Genomic DNA, 16,994 nt, shown 5'->3' with positions numbered 1-16,994 from the left:
TTTTTGAAAAATTTTTTTGTGGTAAAATATACACAATATGAAACTTACCATTTTAACCATTTTTAAGTGTATAGTTCAATGGGTTTAAGTTTATTCACATTTTTTGCAACCGTCACCACTTACCCTATTCTTTTTTTTTTTTTTTTCTAGGTTATATATTTTTATTTTCTTAATACTGATAAGTTTCTTTTTAAAAAATCTATAATGGGGTATATTTTAAGACATTAAAGCAACTTGGGGAAAGAGAATATCTTAATGTGGTTAAAATGATAATTTTTATCAACGTACGTTCAAACGCTTCTCATCTTCTGTAACTACCAACAAGTCCTTGTTGAACATTCCACTCTCCCTAAATATTATTTCATTTGTGGTAATATCCCTTAAATCTTTTTTTCTTCTATTAGTTTCAGGGGTATAAAACAACATAATGATTAGACATTTACACACCTCACAAAGTGATCACCCAACAAGTCTACTACCCATCTGACATCATACATGGCTGTTACCATTGACCATATTCCCTATACTGTACTTTACATCCCATGACTATATACCATGTTTTGCTGTGTATAATGCGCACTTTTTGCCCAAATTTGTAAGGGGAAAAATAAGGATGAGCATTATACATGGGTAGCACTAACTCCATATCTATATACATGTTTGTAATTCTTTTATTTATGCTTGTGAGTTAAAAGTATAACTATAGAAATCAAAAACGACATCTGTATGCAAAATAATACCCTGGAATATGATCATAGGTTTTGTTGAACTTACGATGAACTTGCAATGATGAAGAGTTCTTGGCCTTCTATGATGTGTAAATGTTGCGAATTTGTTACCGGTACATAAAATTTCTTGTACCTTGTATCTGTTCTTGTGTTTTGTAATTATTTGTACATAAAATTTCTTGTACTGTAATATGTTAACAAATAAATGCTAAAATTCCTTTATAATACAAAAACAAATACCTAAATGTAAACAAATAAAATTTGAATGAAAAAAAAATTAAAAGATTTTTTTCCTGAAAGTTTGGGCCAAAAATGTGGGTGTGCATTATAGACGGAAAAGTACAGTATATATTTTTCAATTATAATTGACGTCCAGTATTATTTTGTATTAGTTTTAGGTGTACAGCTCACTGGTTATGACCTGATCCCCCGATAAGTCTAGTACCCACCTGACACCATACATGGATTTTACAATATTACTGACTATATTCCCCATATTGTATTTCACATCCCCATTACCATTTTGTTACTACCAATTTGTACTTTCTAATCCTTTCACCTTTCTCACTCATCCCCCCAATTCTCCTCCTATCTACCAACCATCACTTTGTTCTCTGTATCTGAGTCTATTTCTGTTTTGTTTGTTCGTTTATTCTGTTCTTTAGATTCCACATACGAGTGAGATCATATGGTATTTGTCTGTCAGTCTGACTTTCTTCACTTAGCATAAACCCTGTAGGTCCATCCATGTTGTTGCAAATGGTAAGACCCTGTTTCCCCAAAAATAAGACCTAGTTGGACAGTCAACTCTAATGCGTCTTTTTGAGCAAAAATTAATATAAGACCTGGTCTTACAGTAAAATAAGACCGGGTCTAATATAATATAATATGTAATACATACACATATATGATATATACTATAATATATATTTTAATATATAATACAATATGTTATGTATACATAATATATATCATATAATATATATTATAATTTATATTTTATATGTATAACATATAATATAATATAATACAGTGGTACCTTGGTTTTTGAACGTCTCTGTTGACAAACATTTCAGTTTACGAACACCATAAATTTTATGGATCTATGGTATTATTAGATAGTAAAATTCATGCTAAATTTGCAGTTTTAGGGGTTGATTTTAAAGGTCTGGAATGGATTAATCCATTTTGCATTACTTTCTATGGGGAAACCATGTCTTTGTTTTCAAACGTTTCAGAACTTGAACGGTCTTCTGGAACAGATTACGTTAAAAAACCAAGGTACCACTGTGTAATATAATAAAAATATAAGACCTAGTCTTATTTTACTATACTATAAGACTGGGTCTTATATTAATTTTTGCTCCAAAAGACACACATTGGAGCTGATTGTCTGGCTAGGTCTTATTTTTGGGGAAACATGGGATTTCATTCTTTTTTAAGGCTGAGTAATATTCCATTGTATATATGTACCACAATTTCTTTATCTAATCATCTATTGATTGGCATTTCGTTGTTTCCACATCTTGGCTATTGTATTTACAATAGTGTTGTTTAGCACTGCAGTAAACATAGTGTTTATACATATTTTTTGAATTAGTTTTGGATTTCTTTGGATAAATACCCATAAGTGGAATTGCTGGGTCATAAAGTAGTTCTATTTTTAATTTTTTGAGGAACCTCCATACTGTTTGCCATAGTGGCTGCACCAACAGTGCACAAGGGCTCTTTTTTCTCCACATCCTCCCCAACACTTGTTGTTTGTTGATTTATTGAAGATAGCCATTCTTTTTTATTTTTTTAAAAATTTTTATTGGGGAAAATTGGGGAACAGTGTGCCCCTCCAGGACCGAAGAGCTCCAAGCCAAGCTGCCGACCTTCAGTCCAGTTGTGGAGGGCACAGCCCACTTCCAAGTCCAGTTGCCACATTAGTCTTGTTTCGGGGGGCGCAGCCCACTATGCCATACGGGAATAGAACCGGCAACCTTGTTGCTAAAAGCTCGCGCTCCAACCAACTGAGCCATCCGGCTGCCCCGATGATAGCCATTCTGACAGGAGTAAGGTGGTATCTCGTTGCAGTTTTTATTTGCATTTCTCTGATGATTAGTGATGTTGAGCATCTTTTCATATGTCTGTTGGCCATCTGTATGTCCTCTTTGGAGAAATGTTTATTCAAGTCCTCTGCCCATTTTTTAATTGGATTGTTTGTTGTTTTGGTATTGCATTGTATGAGTTTTTTTTTTTTTTTTTTTTTAATTTTGGATATTAATCCCGTATCAGATAATCACTGGCAAATATATTCTCCTGTTTGGTAGGATGTCTTCGTTTTGTTGATGGAAACCACCAACTTTGCTGTGCAAAAGCTTATTAGTTTGATACAGTATCATTTGTTTATTTTTCTTTTGTTTACCTTGCCTGAGGCGATATATCAGTAAAAATACTACTAAGAGTGATGTTTGCTAGTTTACTTCCTATATTTTCTTCTAGGAGTTTTATGGTTTGGGGCCATTTAAAAAGTCTTCAATCCATTTTGAGTTTATTCTTGTATATGGCGAAAAAACGTGGTCCAGTTTCATTTTTTTGTTTGCGTGTATCCAGTGCCCTCAGCACCATTTATTGAATAGATGTAAATTCTTGCTTCCTTTGTCATAGATTAAATGGCTGTATAGGCATGGACTTATTTCTGGGCTCTCTAACTGTTCTATTGAGCTGTGTCTCTGTTTTTATGCCAATACCATGCTATTTTGATTACTATGGCTTTTTAGTATCAGGTAGTGTGATACCTCCAGCTTTGTTCTTCTTTCTCAGGATTGATGTGGCTATTTGGGGTATTTAATAGTTTCATATAAATTTTAGGATTATTTGTTCTAGTTCTGTGAAAAATGCTATTGGTATTTTCATAGGGATTGTGTTGAATCTATATATTGCTTTGGATGGTATGGACATTTTTACTATATTCTGCCTATCCATGAGTATGGTATATGTTTCCATTTATTTGTATCTTTTTAAATTTCTCTCTACAATGTCTTACAATTTTCTGAGTACAGGTCTTTTACTTCCTTGGTTAAATCTATTCTTAAGTAATTTATTTATTTATTTGTTTATTTATTTATTAAGATTTTATTGGGGAGGGGAACAGGAATTTATTGGGGAATAGTGTATACTTCCGGGACTTTTCCAAGTCAAGTTGTCCTTTCAATCTTAGTTGTGGAGGGCGCAGCTCAGCTACAGGTCCAGTTGCAGTTGTTAGTTGCAGGGCGCAGCCCACCATCCCTTGCAGGTGTTGAGGAGTCGAACTGGCAACCTTGTGGTTGAGAGCCCGCGCTCCAACCAACTGAGCTATCTGGCACTGGCCCATGTGGGAATCCAACCAGCAGCCTTTAGCGTTAGGAGCATGCAGCTCCAACCGCCTGAGCCACCGGGCCAGCCCTATTTATTTTTTTGATGCGATTGTAAATGGGGTTGTTTTCTTAATTTCTCTTTCTGGTAGTTCGTTATTGGTGTATAAAAATGCAACCGATTTTTGTATCTTGATACTTTACTAAATGTGCTTATCAGTTCTAATAGTTTTTTGGTGGAATCTTTGGGGTTCTGTATATATAGTATCGTGTTACTTGCAAACATTGACAGTTTTACTTCTTTCTTTCCCATTTGAATGCCTTTTGTTTCTTTTTGTTGTCTGACTACCGTGGCTAGAACTTCCAATACTATGGTGAGTAAAAGTGGTGAAAGTGGTATCATTGTCTTTTTCCTGATCTTAAGGAGAATGCTTTTAGCGTTTCTTGAGTATGATATTAGCTGTGGCATAGTCATATATGGTCTGTGTTATGTTGAGACATGTTCCCTCTATGTTTATTTTTATCAGAACTGGATGCTGGATTTTGTCAAATGCTTTTTCTGATATGACCATATGATTTTTATTTTTCATTTTGTTTATGTTGTGTATTATGTTAATTGATTTGCTTATATTGAACCAACCTTGCACACTAGGAATGAATCCCACTTGATTCTGGTGTATGATCTTTTTAATTTATTGCTGAATTTGGTTTGCTAATATTTTCTTGAGGATTTTTGCATTTGTGTTCATTAGGGATATTGTGTGTGTGTGTGTGTGTGTGTGTGTGTGTGTGTGTGTGTGTGTAGTAGGTAACACCTTTGTCAGGGTTTGGAATCAGGGTAATGGTGGCTTCATAAATGAGCTTGGGAGCCTTCTGTCCTCTTGGAGTTTTTGAAATAGTTTGAGAATAAGTGTTAATTCTTTTTTGGTAAAATTCACCTGTGAAGCCATCTGGTCCAGGACTTCTGTTTGTTGGGAGCTTGTTGACTAGTGATTCGATATTATTGGTAGTAATCATTCTGTTCGGATTTTCTTCTTGAGTCAGCCTTGGAGTATTTTATGCTTCTATGAATTTATCCATTTCTTCTAGATTGTCCAATTTGGTCACGTATAGTTGCTCGTGGTATTTTCTTAATTTTTTAAAATTTATTTCTGTGGTGTCTTGTCACTTCTCTTTCATTTCTGATTTTATTTCTTTGAGTCTTTCTCTTTTTTTCTTGATGAGTCTGGTTAAAGGTTTGTCAGTTTTGTTTATCTTTTTAAACCTTTTGGTTTCATTGATCTTATGTATTTTTTTTTTTTTTTTTTAGTCTCTATTTCATTTATTTCCACTCTGATATATATTATTTCCTTCCTTGTGCTCACTTTGGGCTTTGTTTGCTGTTTTTTTCCCCATTTCCCTTAGGTGTAAAGTTAGACTGTTTATTTGAGATTTTTCTTGTTTCTTCAAGTAGGGCTGCATTGCTATGAGGTTCCCTCTTAGGACTGGTTTTGTTGTGTCCCATAGATTTTGGGTCATTGTATTTTCGTTTTCGTTTGTCTCAAGTATTTTTTGATTTTTTTTCCCCCTCTTTTGATTTCATTGCTGACCCATTCATTATTAGGTAGCGTGTTATTTAGTCTCCATGTGTTTGTGTTTTTCGGTTTTTTTCTTGTAATAGATTTCTAGTTTCATACCATTTTGGTCAGAGAGGACACTTGATATGATTTCAGTCTTCTTTAATTTACTGGGACTTGTTTTGTGGCCTTACATGTGGTCTATTGTGGAAAATGTCCCAGATGCACTTGAAAATAATGTATATTTTGCTGCTTTGGGTGAAATGATATAAAAGTATCAATTAAAACTATCTGTTCTAGTGCATCATTTAAGGCTGCTGCTTCCGTGTTGATTTTTTGTCTAGAAGATCTGTCCATTGGTGTCAGTAGGGTGTTAACGTTCCCTACTATGATTGTGTTATTGTTGATCTCTGCCTTTTTGTTGGTCAGTATTTGTTTTATATATTTAGATGCTCCTATGTTGGGTGCATAGATACTTACTAGGGTGATAGCCTCTAGTTGGATTGATCCTTTATTGTTGTGTAATGTCTTTCTTTGTTTCTTATTATATTCTTCAATTTAAAGTTTGTTTCATCTGGTATAAGTATTGGTACCCCAGCCTTTTTCTTGTTAATGTTTGCGTGAAATATCTTTTTCCATCCCCTTTCTGTCTGTGCGTCTTTTGATCTGAGGTGGTTCTCTTGTAGACAGAGTAGGCATGGGTCTTGTTTTCTTGTCCATTTAGCCCCCTGCATGTCTTTTGATTAGAGCATTTAATCCATTTACATATAAAGTAATTATTGATAGGTACATAGTTATTGCCATTTTATCATTTATATTTTTAGTCTTCATTTATTTATCTCCTTTCTTTTACTTAAAGAGGTTCTTTTATCATTTCTTGTAATACTAGCTTGGTGGTAGTGAATTTCTTTAGCTTTTTCTTGTGTGGGTAACTCTTTATCTGTTCTTCAATTTTAAATGATAGCCTTGCTGGGTAGCGTGGTCTTGGTTGTAGGCCCTTGTTTTTCATCACTTTGAATATTTCCTGCCCATCCCTTCTGGCCTGCAACATTTCTAATGAGAAATCAGCTGACAATCTTATAGAGGTTCTCTTATTATAAGTTACTAGTTGCCTTTCTCTTGCTGCTTTTAGGATTCTCTCTTTGTCTTTAACCTTTGCCATTCTAATTATAGTATATCTTGGTGTGGGCCTGTTTGGTTTCATCTTGTTTGGGGTTCTCTGTGCTTTCTGGACTTGTATGTCTATTTCCTTCACCAGGTTAGGAAAGTTTTTAATCATTATTTATTCCAACAGGTTCTCAATCCCTTGCTTTCTCTTCTTCTGGTACTGCTATGATGCGAATGTTGTTACGCTTGATGTTGTCCCAGAGGTCTCTTAAACTATCCTTATTTTTTTGGATTCTTTTTCTTTTTGCTGTTCTGATTGGGTGTTTTATGCTACTTGTATTCCAAATCACTGATTCAGTCATCTGCTTCATCTCTTATGGTGGTGATTCCTTCTATGCTTTATTCATTTCAGTTATTGTATTCTTCTCTTCTGACTGGTTCTGTTTCATGAGTTCCATGTCCTTTTTTTGGTGCTTGCTATCTCTTTGTTGAAGTTCTCACTGAGTTCTTTGAGTATCCTTATAACCATTGTTTTGAACTCTGTCTTTAGTAGGTTGCTTGCCTACGTTTTGTTTAGTTCTTTTTCTGGAGTTTTCTCTTGTTCTTTTATTTTGGATATATTTCTTTGTTTCTTCATTTTGGCTGCCTCCCTGTATTTGTTTTTATGTATGAGGTAGATCTGCTATGTTTTGTAGTCTTGGCCGGGTGGCCTTATGTATAAGGTGTCCTGTGGGGCCCTGTCACAGTCTCTCTGGTGACCTGCTCTGGGTGCTTCAGGAGTGTCCCTTGTGTGGTTTGTGTTGGCCCTCCTGTTACAGTTTAGCCTTGTTTGCTATTGGCAATTCAGTGGGTGCGATTGACCCTCAGGGTTTGGTCATGTTCCCAGCTTCTGGGCTGCTGTGTGGGAAGCTTACCCCCATTGAGTGGGGTTCGCCGCAGCGGGCTCTTGCACCTACTGAGATTGCCCTTTTTGTGGGGCTAATTGGGCCTTGTTCTGCTGTGGTTTGGAGCCAGCCTCCAAGTATGTTGGCACTGGGGCTTCCTGGAAGGGGCTCTGGGGCAGGCCCAGGTCACCCACTGACTGTGACCAGTCGGGATCAGTGTAGGGACTACTTGATAGGCGCTGCAAAGTGATCTGCGGTTTTTTGCTGCTGGTGCTAAACCTGGAGGCACGTGGAAGAGTCTACACTGCCAACTGAGGACAGCCACCACCAGTATGGGGCCTGAGGTACCGCAAAAAGCCAGGACACCCTGAGTCCTGTTGCCACCTGCTGGCTTCCTTAAAGTTCCCAATGATAAAGCCTTGTGTTCTGTTCATGTTGGGTGAGGCAGGGTCTCAGGGAGTCACTAGAGTGGGAAGAATTGTGTTCACCAGTTTAATGTAGATTCTGGTCTGGTGCCAGTGCTAAGACTGGAAATACTCAGGAAAAGTCTCAGCGCACCCAGAGGCCAGTTGTTACCCTCCTGGTGCCTTGGACTTTGAAAGTTTTCCAGGAAAGAGTGCAATGCAAGTGGGGCTGGCTGCTAGCTGAGCAAGTGCCTCTTGAGTTGGGGGAGTTGGGTGTGGCAGGGTCCCAGTAAGTCAGCAGGGTGGAGCCCTCGAGCTCACCAGAACAGTCAGGTTCAGATTTAGCTGTAAGGGTAGAGGTCCGCTCAACATGTTAATGATGGTGGCTGCGTGCCTGGCTGCACGGAAGGTGGACCCCACACAGGGATAATGGCAACTGTCCTCCAGCCCTGGCCTTGAAGCCACACGTCTCAGTCTGCTCCTTGTATGCCTCTGACGCTTCCCTCCCCAGTCACTGTCTTTCCACTGGAGCCCAAGGTGAGTGCCTGTGAGCTAGTGAGTCAGTGCACAGGCTGTCAAAGTGGACGTCTGGGTTTTCTGCAGCCTTCCGTCCCACCTGGATGATTGGAATCGCCACTGTTTTTCACAGCCAGATGTTGTGGGGACTCCTCTTCCAGGCATCAGTACTCCGGGCTGGGGAGCCAGAAGTGGGGCTGTGGTTCTTTGCTCCTCCAGGGGGAACCTCTGTGGTCAAGGTATCCCTCCCTATTTTCAGTCGCCACGCGGAGGTTTGGGACCAGCCCGTTTCACAACTCTGCCCCTCCTGCCAGTCTCCAATGGCTTCTTCTTTATACCCTTAGTTATAAAACTGATTTTCAGCCAGACTTCAGATGGTTCTGCAGGTTGATTGTTCTATAATTTAGTTTTAATTTTAATGTATTCATGGTAGGAAACAGGCACAGTGTTTATCTCTCCCATCTTGGATCTCCAGGAAATATTCTTTATATGATTTCAGTCTTTGCAAATTCATTAAGAACTTTTTTTGTAACCTAGAATGTAGTCTGTCTTGGTAAATGTTCTGGGAAGAAAGTGTATTTTGTTTGCGGTTGTGTGGAATGTTCTGTAAATCTCCTTAGGTCAAGTTTGTTGATAATATTATTTAATTCTTTGATATCCTTATTGATTTTCTGTCTGCTTGTTTTATTGATTATTGAGGAAGGCATGTTGTAATCTCCAGTTATAATTTTGGATTAGTGTATTTCTCTGCATTTTTATTTTATGTATTCTGAAACTGTTTTGTTAGGTGCATAAATGCTTAGGCTTGTTATGTCCTATTGATAAAGAACTGACTCCTTTATCATTATGAAGACTTTCTTTTATCATGGTAAGCCTGCATTTGACTAACGAGGCAGTTAGTACAGGCACTAGGGAGATAGAGTGTGTTTTTCTAATGGAATTGCTCTGGGTTCTTAAACATTTTGTGCCTGGGTTCCCTTAACATCTTAAAATATTGAGGATCCAAAAGGGCTTTCGTTTATAATGGGAAGATCTTGCAGGACTTATTGCAGAAATTCAACCTGATAAATTAAAAAAATATATTAACCCATTTAACAATTAAATTAACTTTGTTACATGTTAATACAAGTAACATATTAATGAAAAACAACTGTTGTCCAAAACAAAAAAAAAATGTGAGATGGGTGGCATTTGTTTTTTACATTTCTGCAAATCTTTTCAGAAATAAGAGCTAGAATCTTATATGTATTTTTGCATTTAGTATGTTGGGATAAGTTGTTTTGGTTGAAGTACATGAAGAAAGTCTGGCATACCTCCACAAGTAGATTGAAGGACAACTGCTTGGAACTGATGGGCCCTGGAGAAACACTGTCCCCCAATATTCCCCAATAAAATTTATATGTATAAAAAACGCCTTGCATACATAGATAGTTAGAGAAGGTAGGATTTTGAGGACCACAGGGGTCTTTGGACCACAAGTTGGAGAACCATTATATTATGGGTTATTAACAGTTAGTCTCTATGGTACCGCGTTTCCCCGAAAATAAGACCAGGTCCTATATTAATTTTTGCTCCAAAAGTTGCAGTAGGGGTTATGTTCAGGGCATGTCATCCTGAAAAATCATGCTAGGGCTTATTTTCCGGTTAGGTCTTATTTTCGGGGAAACACGGTCTGTATTCCCAATGTCATATACTGGCCATCATACTTTCATTTATAAAAATATCCCAAATATGTAATATGTCTCCATGTATAGTTTTTTTCTCGCTCTGTTATACGATTCTTGGTCCATCCTTACTGACTTTGGTGGTATTTTTGGCACCTTTATCCATAACATCAAGGCTGCTAGGCTGAGTAATGGCTCCCCAAAGATACCCAGTTCCTAATCCCTGGAAATGTGAATGTTATTTCATATGACAAAAGGGATTTTGAAGATACGTGTTAAGGATCTTGTGATGGGGAGATTACCCTGATTATCCAGGTGCTATAAATGTAATCACAAATGTCCTTGTAAGAGGGAGGCAGAGGAGAATTTGATATAGAAGAGCAGAAATTGAAATGACAGTGAGAGCAGAGATTAGAATGATGTTGTGACAAGCCAAGGAATAGCAGTAGCCACCAGAAGCTGAAAGAAGCAAGGAAGTAGATACTTCCCTGAAACTTTAGAAGGGAGCATGACCCTTTTGATACCTTGATTTAGTACACTAAGATTCGGTTTGGGTTTCTGGCTTCCAGAACTGTAATAGAATAACCATTTGTTGTTTTAAGCCACAAAGTTTGTGATAATTTGTTACAGCAGCGTAAGTAAATTACTACACGTTATGACAGATCAGTTCTAAATGTGGTATGACTTTATATTTGTGTAAATTTTTGGTAGCAATTGATTCTTGTCATCTTCATGATATGGATTCAAATTGTATTTTTTAAAGGATATTATTATGTTGTATAATATCCTCAAAACCATGAGGAAAATGTGAAAAATTCTCCAGATTTCCTGCCAAAACCCTATTATAGAATAGTATTTGTTATCTTTAACTTCGTTATTTCAAGACTGATATCTGACCTAAACATCTGCTAACTTTTCTGTTTTTCTTGTAAATGTTAAGGCCCCAAATCAAATGATTTAGGGCAAACTTCCTCAGCCCCTTTTTGGAGGGAGGACACCTGTTAATTCAGATTAATGAAGCATTATTGATTTAATTATAGTTATTAACAAGGTAAACTTTAGGGGAACAAACTGGTGAAAGTATACTAATATAGAATATAGATTCTTTTCTGAATGTAAATACATACTGCAGAGCATACAAATGTTTGGGGTTCGGAGGAATAAACTTTGTCTTGGCACTAAACCTTGTCTTATTACTATCTAAAATAAAATTTATAAATTCACTTACTTACATGGATAACTGTTTGTTTCAAAATTAGTTATTGTGCCAGGGACTCATAGCACGTAGGACAGTGCCTTGTGCTTTCATGATAGTTGATGGAAGTTTTGAATTTTAATATGTTTTAAACATCTGAAAATTTTGAAGTTAGATAAAAGTACTGTAAAATGTAACAGATTTCTGGAATAGCTCTGGTCCTCTCTTCCCTTCTTTTTCCTTCCTGTTACACACACACACACACACACACACACACACACACAAACACACACTCACCACACACATATTAGCTAACATATGATTAATATCATTAAAACATACGTATATTAGCCAACATACGATTTGAATCATTAAAATATGTATTAGCTAACATGATTTGTATCATTAAAATTGTATGTTAGTTAACATGATTTGTATCATAAAAATACATGCATTAGCTAACACGATTTGTATTGTTAAAGTACATGTATATGTTTACTTTAAATTCATTTTCTTAAAATGTACTAATCTTGTCTCTAAGGCTGTTAGTTATTAGTGTGATACTAGAGCTTCATGCCATCAAACAACTTACATATATTGTTTGTTTGAAGAATTACCCAGTGCAGGGACCAGTAAACTGATTTGTGTAGGCTAAATCCAGTTTACAACCCCACCCTTTTTTTTTTTTTTTTTTAAAGGAGGGTGCAGCTCACAGTGGGCCATGTGGGGATCTAATCGGCAACCTTGGAGCTACCAGCTCCACACTCTAACCAGCTGAGCTAACCGGCCACCCCTTCCCCACCCATTTTTGCAAATGAAGTTATATTGGAATATAGCAGCGTTCCTTTGTTTACATAGTGCTGTGACTGCTTTCACCACTGTCATGACACAGTTGAGTAATTATGACAGAGACCGTATGGCCTGCGAAGCTTAAAATATTTACTCTCTGGTTCTGTCCAGAACAAGTTTGACGACCCCTCATGTAGTGTTATATAAACATTATTTAAAAAAAATTTTAAATGTGTTTGGGATTTAACACCAATTTCTCCAACTACTTATAGTAACTTTTTTTAAAGGTAATTTTCCTGGAGGTTGATTTGCTGGTATTTCTGAAGAAGCAAGAAATTGTGAGGAATGGGGTTGTGCAGATTATATAATGATACAAATTCTGTAAGTTTATGGCTTCATTCTGTTATATCTTTAGCATATAGAGAGAGGTTAGCTTGTGTAGGAAATGATGGAAGCAGCTCCATTAGAGGTTTGGTGTTCTGACACTGCAGTGCTGCATTGACACCAACCACCTGGAGTCCAGACTGCCTTCACTTCAGATGCCACTGGCAAGTTGAAGCCCCTTCTACACACACTTTGGACCATCTGGTTCTAATCTGGGGGGTTTCCCATCAGGTTTGATAATTTACTAGAATTACTAACAGAATTCAGGAAAACACTGTCCTTATGATTACACTTTTATTTTAGAGGATACAGATCAGGACCAGGCAAATGAAGAGACACACAGAGTGAAGTCCAGGACAGTCCCAAACACAGGGTTTCTGGGCCCTTTGTGAAATCAGGGTGTATCATTCTCCTGGCACTTCATTGTGTTCACCAATCAGGAAGAGTTTTTATCTGATGTAGACATGATTGATCAAACCATTGGCTACATGATTCAGCTCAATCTCTAGCTCTTCTCCCCTACCCAGAGATTGGGGTGACTCAAAACCTTAACCCTTTCATCACATTGTTGGTCTTTCTGGTGACCAGCGTCTATCCTGAGCCATCGTGTTAGCATAAAAGACACCCATGTCTATCACTGGGGAACTCTAACGGTCAAAAGCTTCTTCCTAGGAACTAGGGACAAAAGCCAGTCAAATTTTCTTTTTTAGACAGCAGATACCAAATTCAAGGTTTTATGGACTGAAATAAATAAGAACCAAGGGATGTGTTTGTTTTATGGTTGAGTCTGTGACTTAATGCCGTTCATATTGAAGTTGTGTAAAAGTCATTTGAGGATTGCTTTGTCAGTATGTTTTATAAAATTTTTGCTGCTATAGAATGAACATTAGATCAAAAGATGTAGTTTGTAGGAAGTTTCTCAAAGCTACTCTTCATGTAGTGAGTGATACTTGAAGTGTGGTATATTTATATAAGTAGATTTCTCAAATTGATAATTCTATAGAAGAATAGTATTTTAGATAACTGAAATTCCCTATTTTAATCACATTAATGGGAATCTTTCTAACATATGTGCCTTGTTTTATTTTTTACAGATTTTTATTAAAATATAGCTAACATTCAGTAGTTATATCATAGTCATTCAACATTTATATACCTAAAGAAGCGATCACCATGATAAACCCAGCAACCATCTGACACTGTACAACGCTGTCATAATATTATTGACTGTCCCTGTGCTGTACTGTGCACCCCCATGACTTACTTGTTTTATATCTGGCTATTTGAATGTCTTATTTCCTTCGCCTTTTCTCCCTGCCTTTAAAATTTTTTTCTATTACAGTTGTCAGTCCGTATTATATTAGTTTCAGGTGTACAGCACAGTGGTTAGACATTTATATAATTTAAGAAGTGACCCACCCTGACTAGTCTAGTACCCACTTGGCACTATACATATTTATTACTATATTATTGACTAATTTCCCTATGCTTTACATCCCTGTGACTATTTTATAACTACCAATTTGTATTTCTTAATCCCTTCACCTTTTCCACTTCACCCCGAATCCTCCTCTCATCTGGCAACCATCAGCTTGTTCCTTGTATCTATGAGTTTGTCTCTGTTTTTTTAGTTTGTTTCTTTTGTCGTTTAGATTCCACATATAAGTGAGATCATATGGTGTTTGTCTTTCTCTGTCTGACTTATTTTACTTAGCATAACATCTTCCAGATCCATCCATGTTGTTGCAGATGGTAAGATTTCATTCTTTTTTATGGCCGAGTAGTATTCCATTATATATAGAGACACCACAATTTCTTTATCTAATCATCTATTGTTCGGCATTTAGATTGCTTCCATATGTTGGCTGTTGTAAATAATGCTGCAATGAACATAGGGGTGTATATCTTTCTGAATAAGTGTTCTGATTTCTTTGGATAAATACCCAGAAGTGGAATTGCTGGATCATAAGGTGGTTCTATTTTTAATATTTTGAGGAACCTCTATACTGTTTGCCATAGTGGCTATACCAATTTGCAATACCATCAGCGGTGCTTGAGGGGTCCGTTTTCTCCACATCCTCACCAACACTTGTTGATTTATTGATGAGAGCCATTCTGACAGGTGTGAGATGATTTCTCATTGTGGTTTTAATTTGCCTTTCTCTGATGGTTAGTGACATTGAACATCTTTTCATACGTCTATTGGCCACCTGTATGTCTTCTTTGGAGAAATGTCTATTTAGGTCCTCTGCCTATTTATTAATTGGATTATCAGTGTTTTTTTTTTTTTTTGTTTGTTTGTTTTTGCTGTTAAGTTGCATGAGTTCTTTATAAAGTTTGGATATTAACCTCTTATTGGATGTATCATTGGTGAATATCTTCTTCCATTCAGTAGGTGGTCTTTCTGTTTTATTGATGGTTTCCTTTGCTGTGCAAAACTTTTTACTTTGATGTAGTCCCATTTATTTACGTTTTATTTTGTTTCCCTTGCCCAAGGCAGTATATCAGGAAAAAAATTACTAAGAGCAGTGTCAGAGTTTTCTGCCTATGTTTTCTTCTAAGAGTTTTATTGTTTGGGGACTTAGGAGTATATTTGTCTTTAATCCATTTTAACTTATTTTTTCTTTCACAGGATTTATTTTACACTGTTACACCAAACCACATGTTAAACACTGACATAAACTCCCTAATAAGATGAAGCAAAGACAAAATTATTTATCTTATGAGAAACAAGATACACCATCATTTAGTCTTCAAACATTATTGCACTTTAACTTTCATAATTTGACAGTGCATTCACGAAAACAATCTGCAGAGAATTAGTTTTAACAGACAAATTAAAGAACACTTTTAAACAAACATGACTGTCCTAAATTGTTTATTAGGTAAGAATTTTATAAACATTACTCATATTAGTAGTAACGGTGGAGCTGGAGAGTATTGCGTCTTCTCCAAGCTGCACGGCAAGAACCACCAATAATGTGGTGGAACCTGTGGCCCTTTCCAAGGCCACGGCTCTTGTCGCCTTCAGAAGTCAGCTGTCGCATCTCCCTGTGCTTGTGGACTGGTCTGGTGATATGTTTTAGGATTATTATAGTTTTGTGAAAAATGCCACTGGTATTTTGATAGTTATTGCATTGAATCTACAAATTGCTTTGGGTAGTAAGGACATTTTAGCGATGTTAGTTCTTCCTATCCATGAGCATGGAATATGTTTTCATTTATTTGTAACTTCTTAAGTTTCTTTCCTCAATGTTTTATAAATTTTTGAGTACAGGTCTTTTACCTCCTTGGTTAAATTTATTCTTAGGTATTTTATTTTACTTTATTTTTTTGATGCGACTGTAAATGGATTTTCTTAATTTTTCCTTCTGACAGTTCATTGTTGGTGTATAAAAATGCAACCCATTTCTGAATATTAATTTTGTATCCTGCTACTTTACTGAATTCACTTTATCAGTTCTAATAGTGTTTTGCTGGAATCTTTAGGGTTCTCTGTATGTAGTATTACGTCATCTGCAAATAATGACAGTTGTACTTCTTTCTTTCCAAGATGGATGCCTTCAATTTCCTTTTCTTGTCTGATTGCTGTGTCTAGGACTTCCAGTACTATGTTGAATAAAAGTGTGAAAGTGGGCATCCTTGTCTTCTTCTTGATCTTAAAGAATGCTTTTAGGTTTTTCCTTGTTGAATATGTTACTTGTTATATATGGCCCTTATTATGTGACATATGTGCCCTCTATTTCCACTTTGCTGAGTGTTTTTATCATAAATGGATGCTGGATTTGTCAAATGGTTTTTCTGTGCCTATTGATACCATCATATGATTTTTATCCTTCATTTTGTTTATGTAGTGTGTTACATTGATTGATTTGCAAATAGTGAATCAACATTGTATACCAGGAATGAATCCCACTTGATCATGGTTTATGATCTTTTTAATGTATTGCTGAATTTGGTTTGCTAATATTTTGTTGAGGATTTTTGCATCTATGTTCATCAAGGACCAATATATTCTTTATTTGTAATGTCTTCGTCTGGCTTTGGAATCAGGGTAATGATGGACTCATAAAATGAAATTGAGATCCTTCCTTCCTCTAGAATTTTTTGTAATAGGCTTGAGTAGGATAAGTGCTAATTCTTCTTTGAATGTTTGGTAAAATGCACCTGTGAAGCCATCTGGTCCAGGACTTTTTTTTGGGGGGGAGTTTTTTGAGCACTGGTTTGATTTCATTAGTAGTGATTGGTCTGTTCAGATTTTGTTTCTTCTTGTTTCAGTCTTGGAAGATTGATTGTTCCTAGGAATTTAACCATTTTTTCTGGATTGTCAAATTTATTGGCATGTAATTTTTCATGGTATTTTCTTATAATCCTTTGTATTTCTGTGGTGTCAGATTTCACTTTCATTTCTTATTTGGGTCCTCTTTCT

The 16,994-nt window shown here is 36.4% G+C and overlaps 1 protein-coding gene across 11 annotated transcripts in view; it reads left to right on the top strand.

Moving 5' to 3' along the window:
* Positions 1-16,994, top strand: part of ABI1 (abl interactor 1) — a 111,517-nt gene that overhangs the window by 39,911 nt on the left and 54,612 nt on the right. The gene's annotated exons all lie outside the window — the stretch shown is intronic.

The sequence above is a fragment of the Rhinolophus sinicus genome, chromosome 1, assembly GCF_057876585.1.
Source record: "Rhinolophus sinicus isolate RSI-liver-muscle chromosome 1, RSI-T2T, whole genome shotgun sequence".
NCBI classification, from domain to species: domain Eukaryota; kingdom Metazoa; phylum Chordata; class Mammalia; order Chiroptera; family Rhinolophidae; genus Rhinolophus; species Rhinolophus sinicus.
Note: the sequence above shows the minus strand (reverse complement) of the source record. Positions and strands in the feature narration are given on the sequence as shown.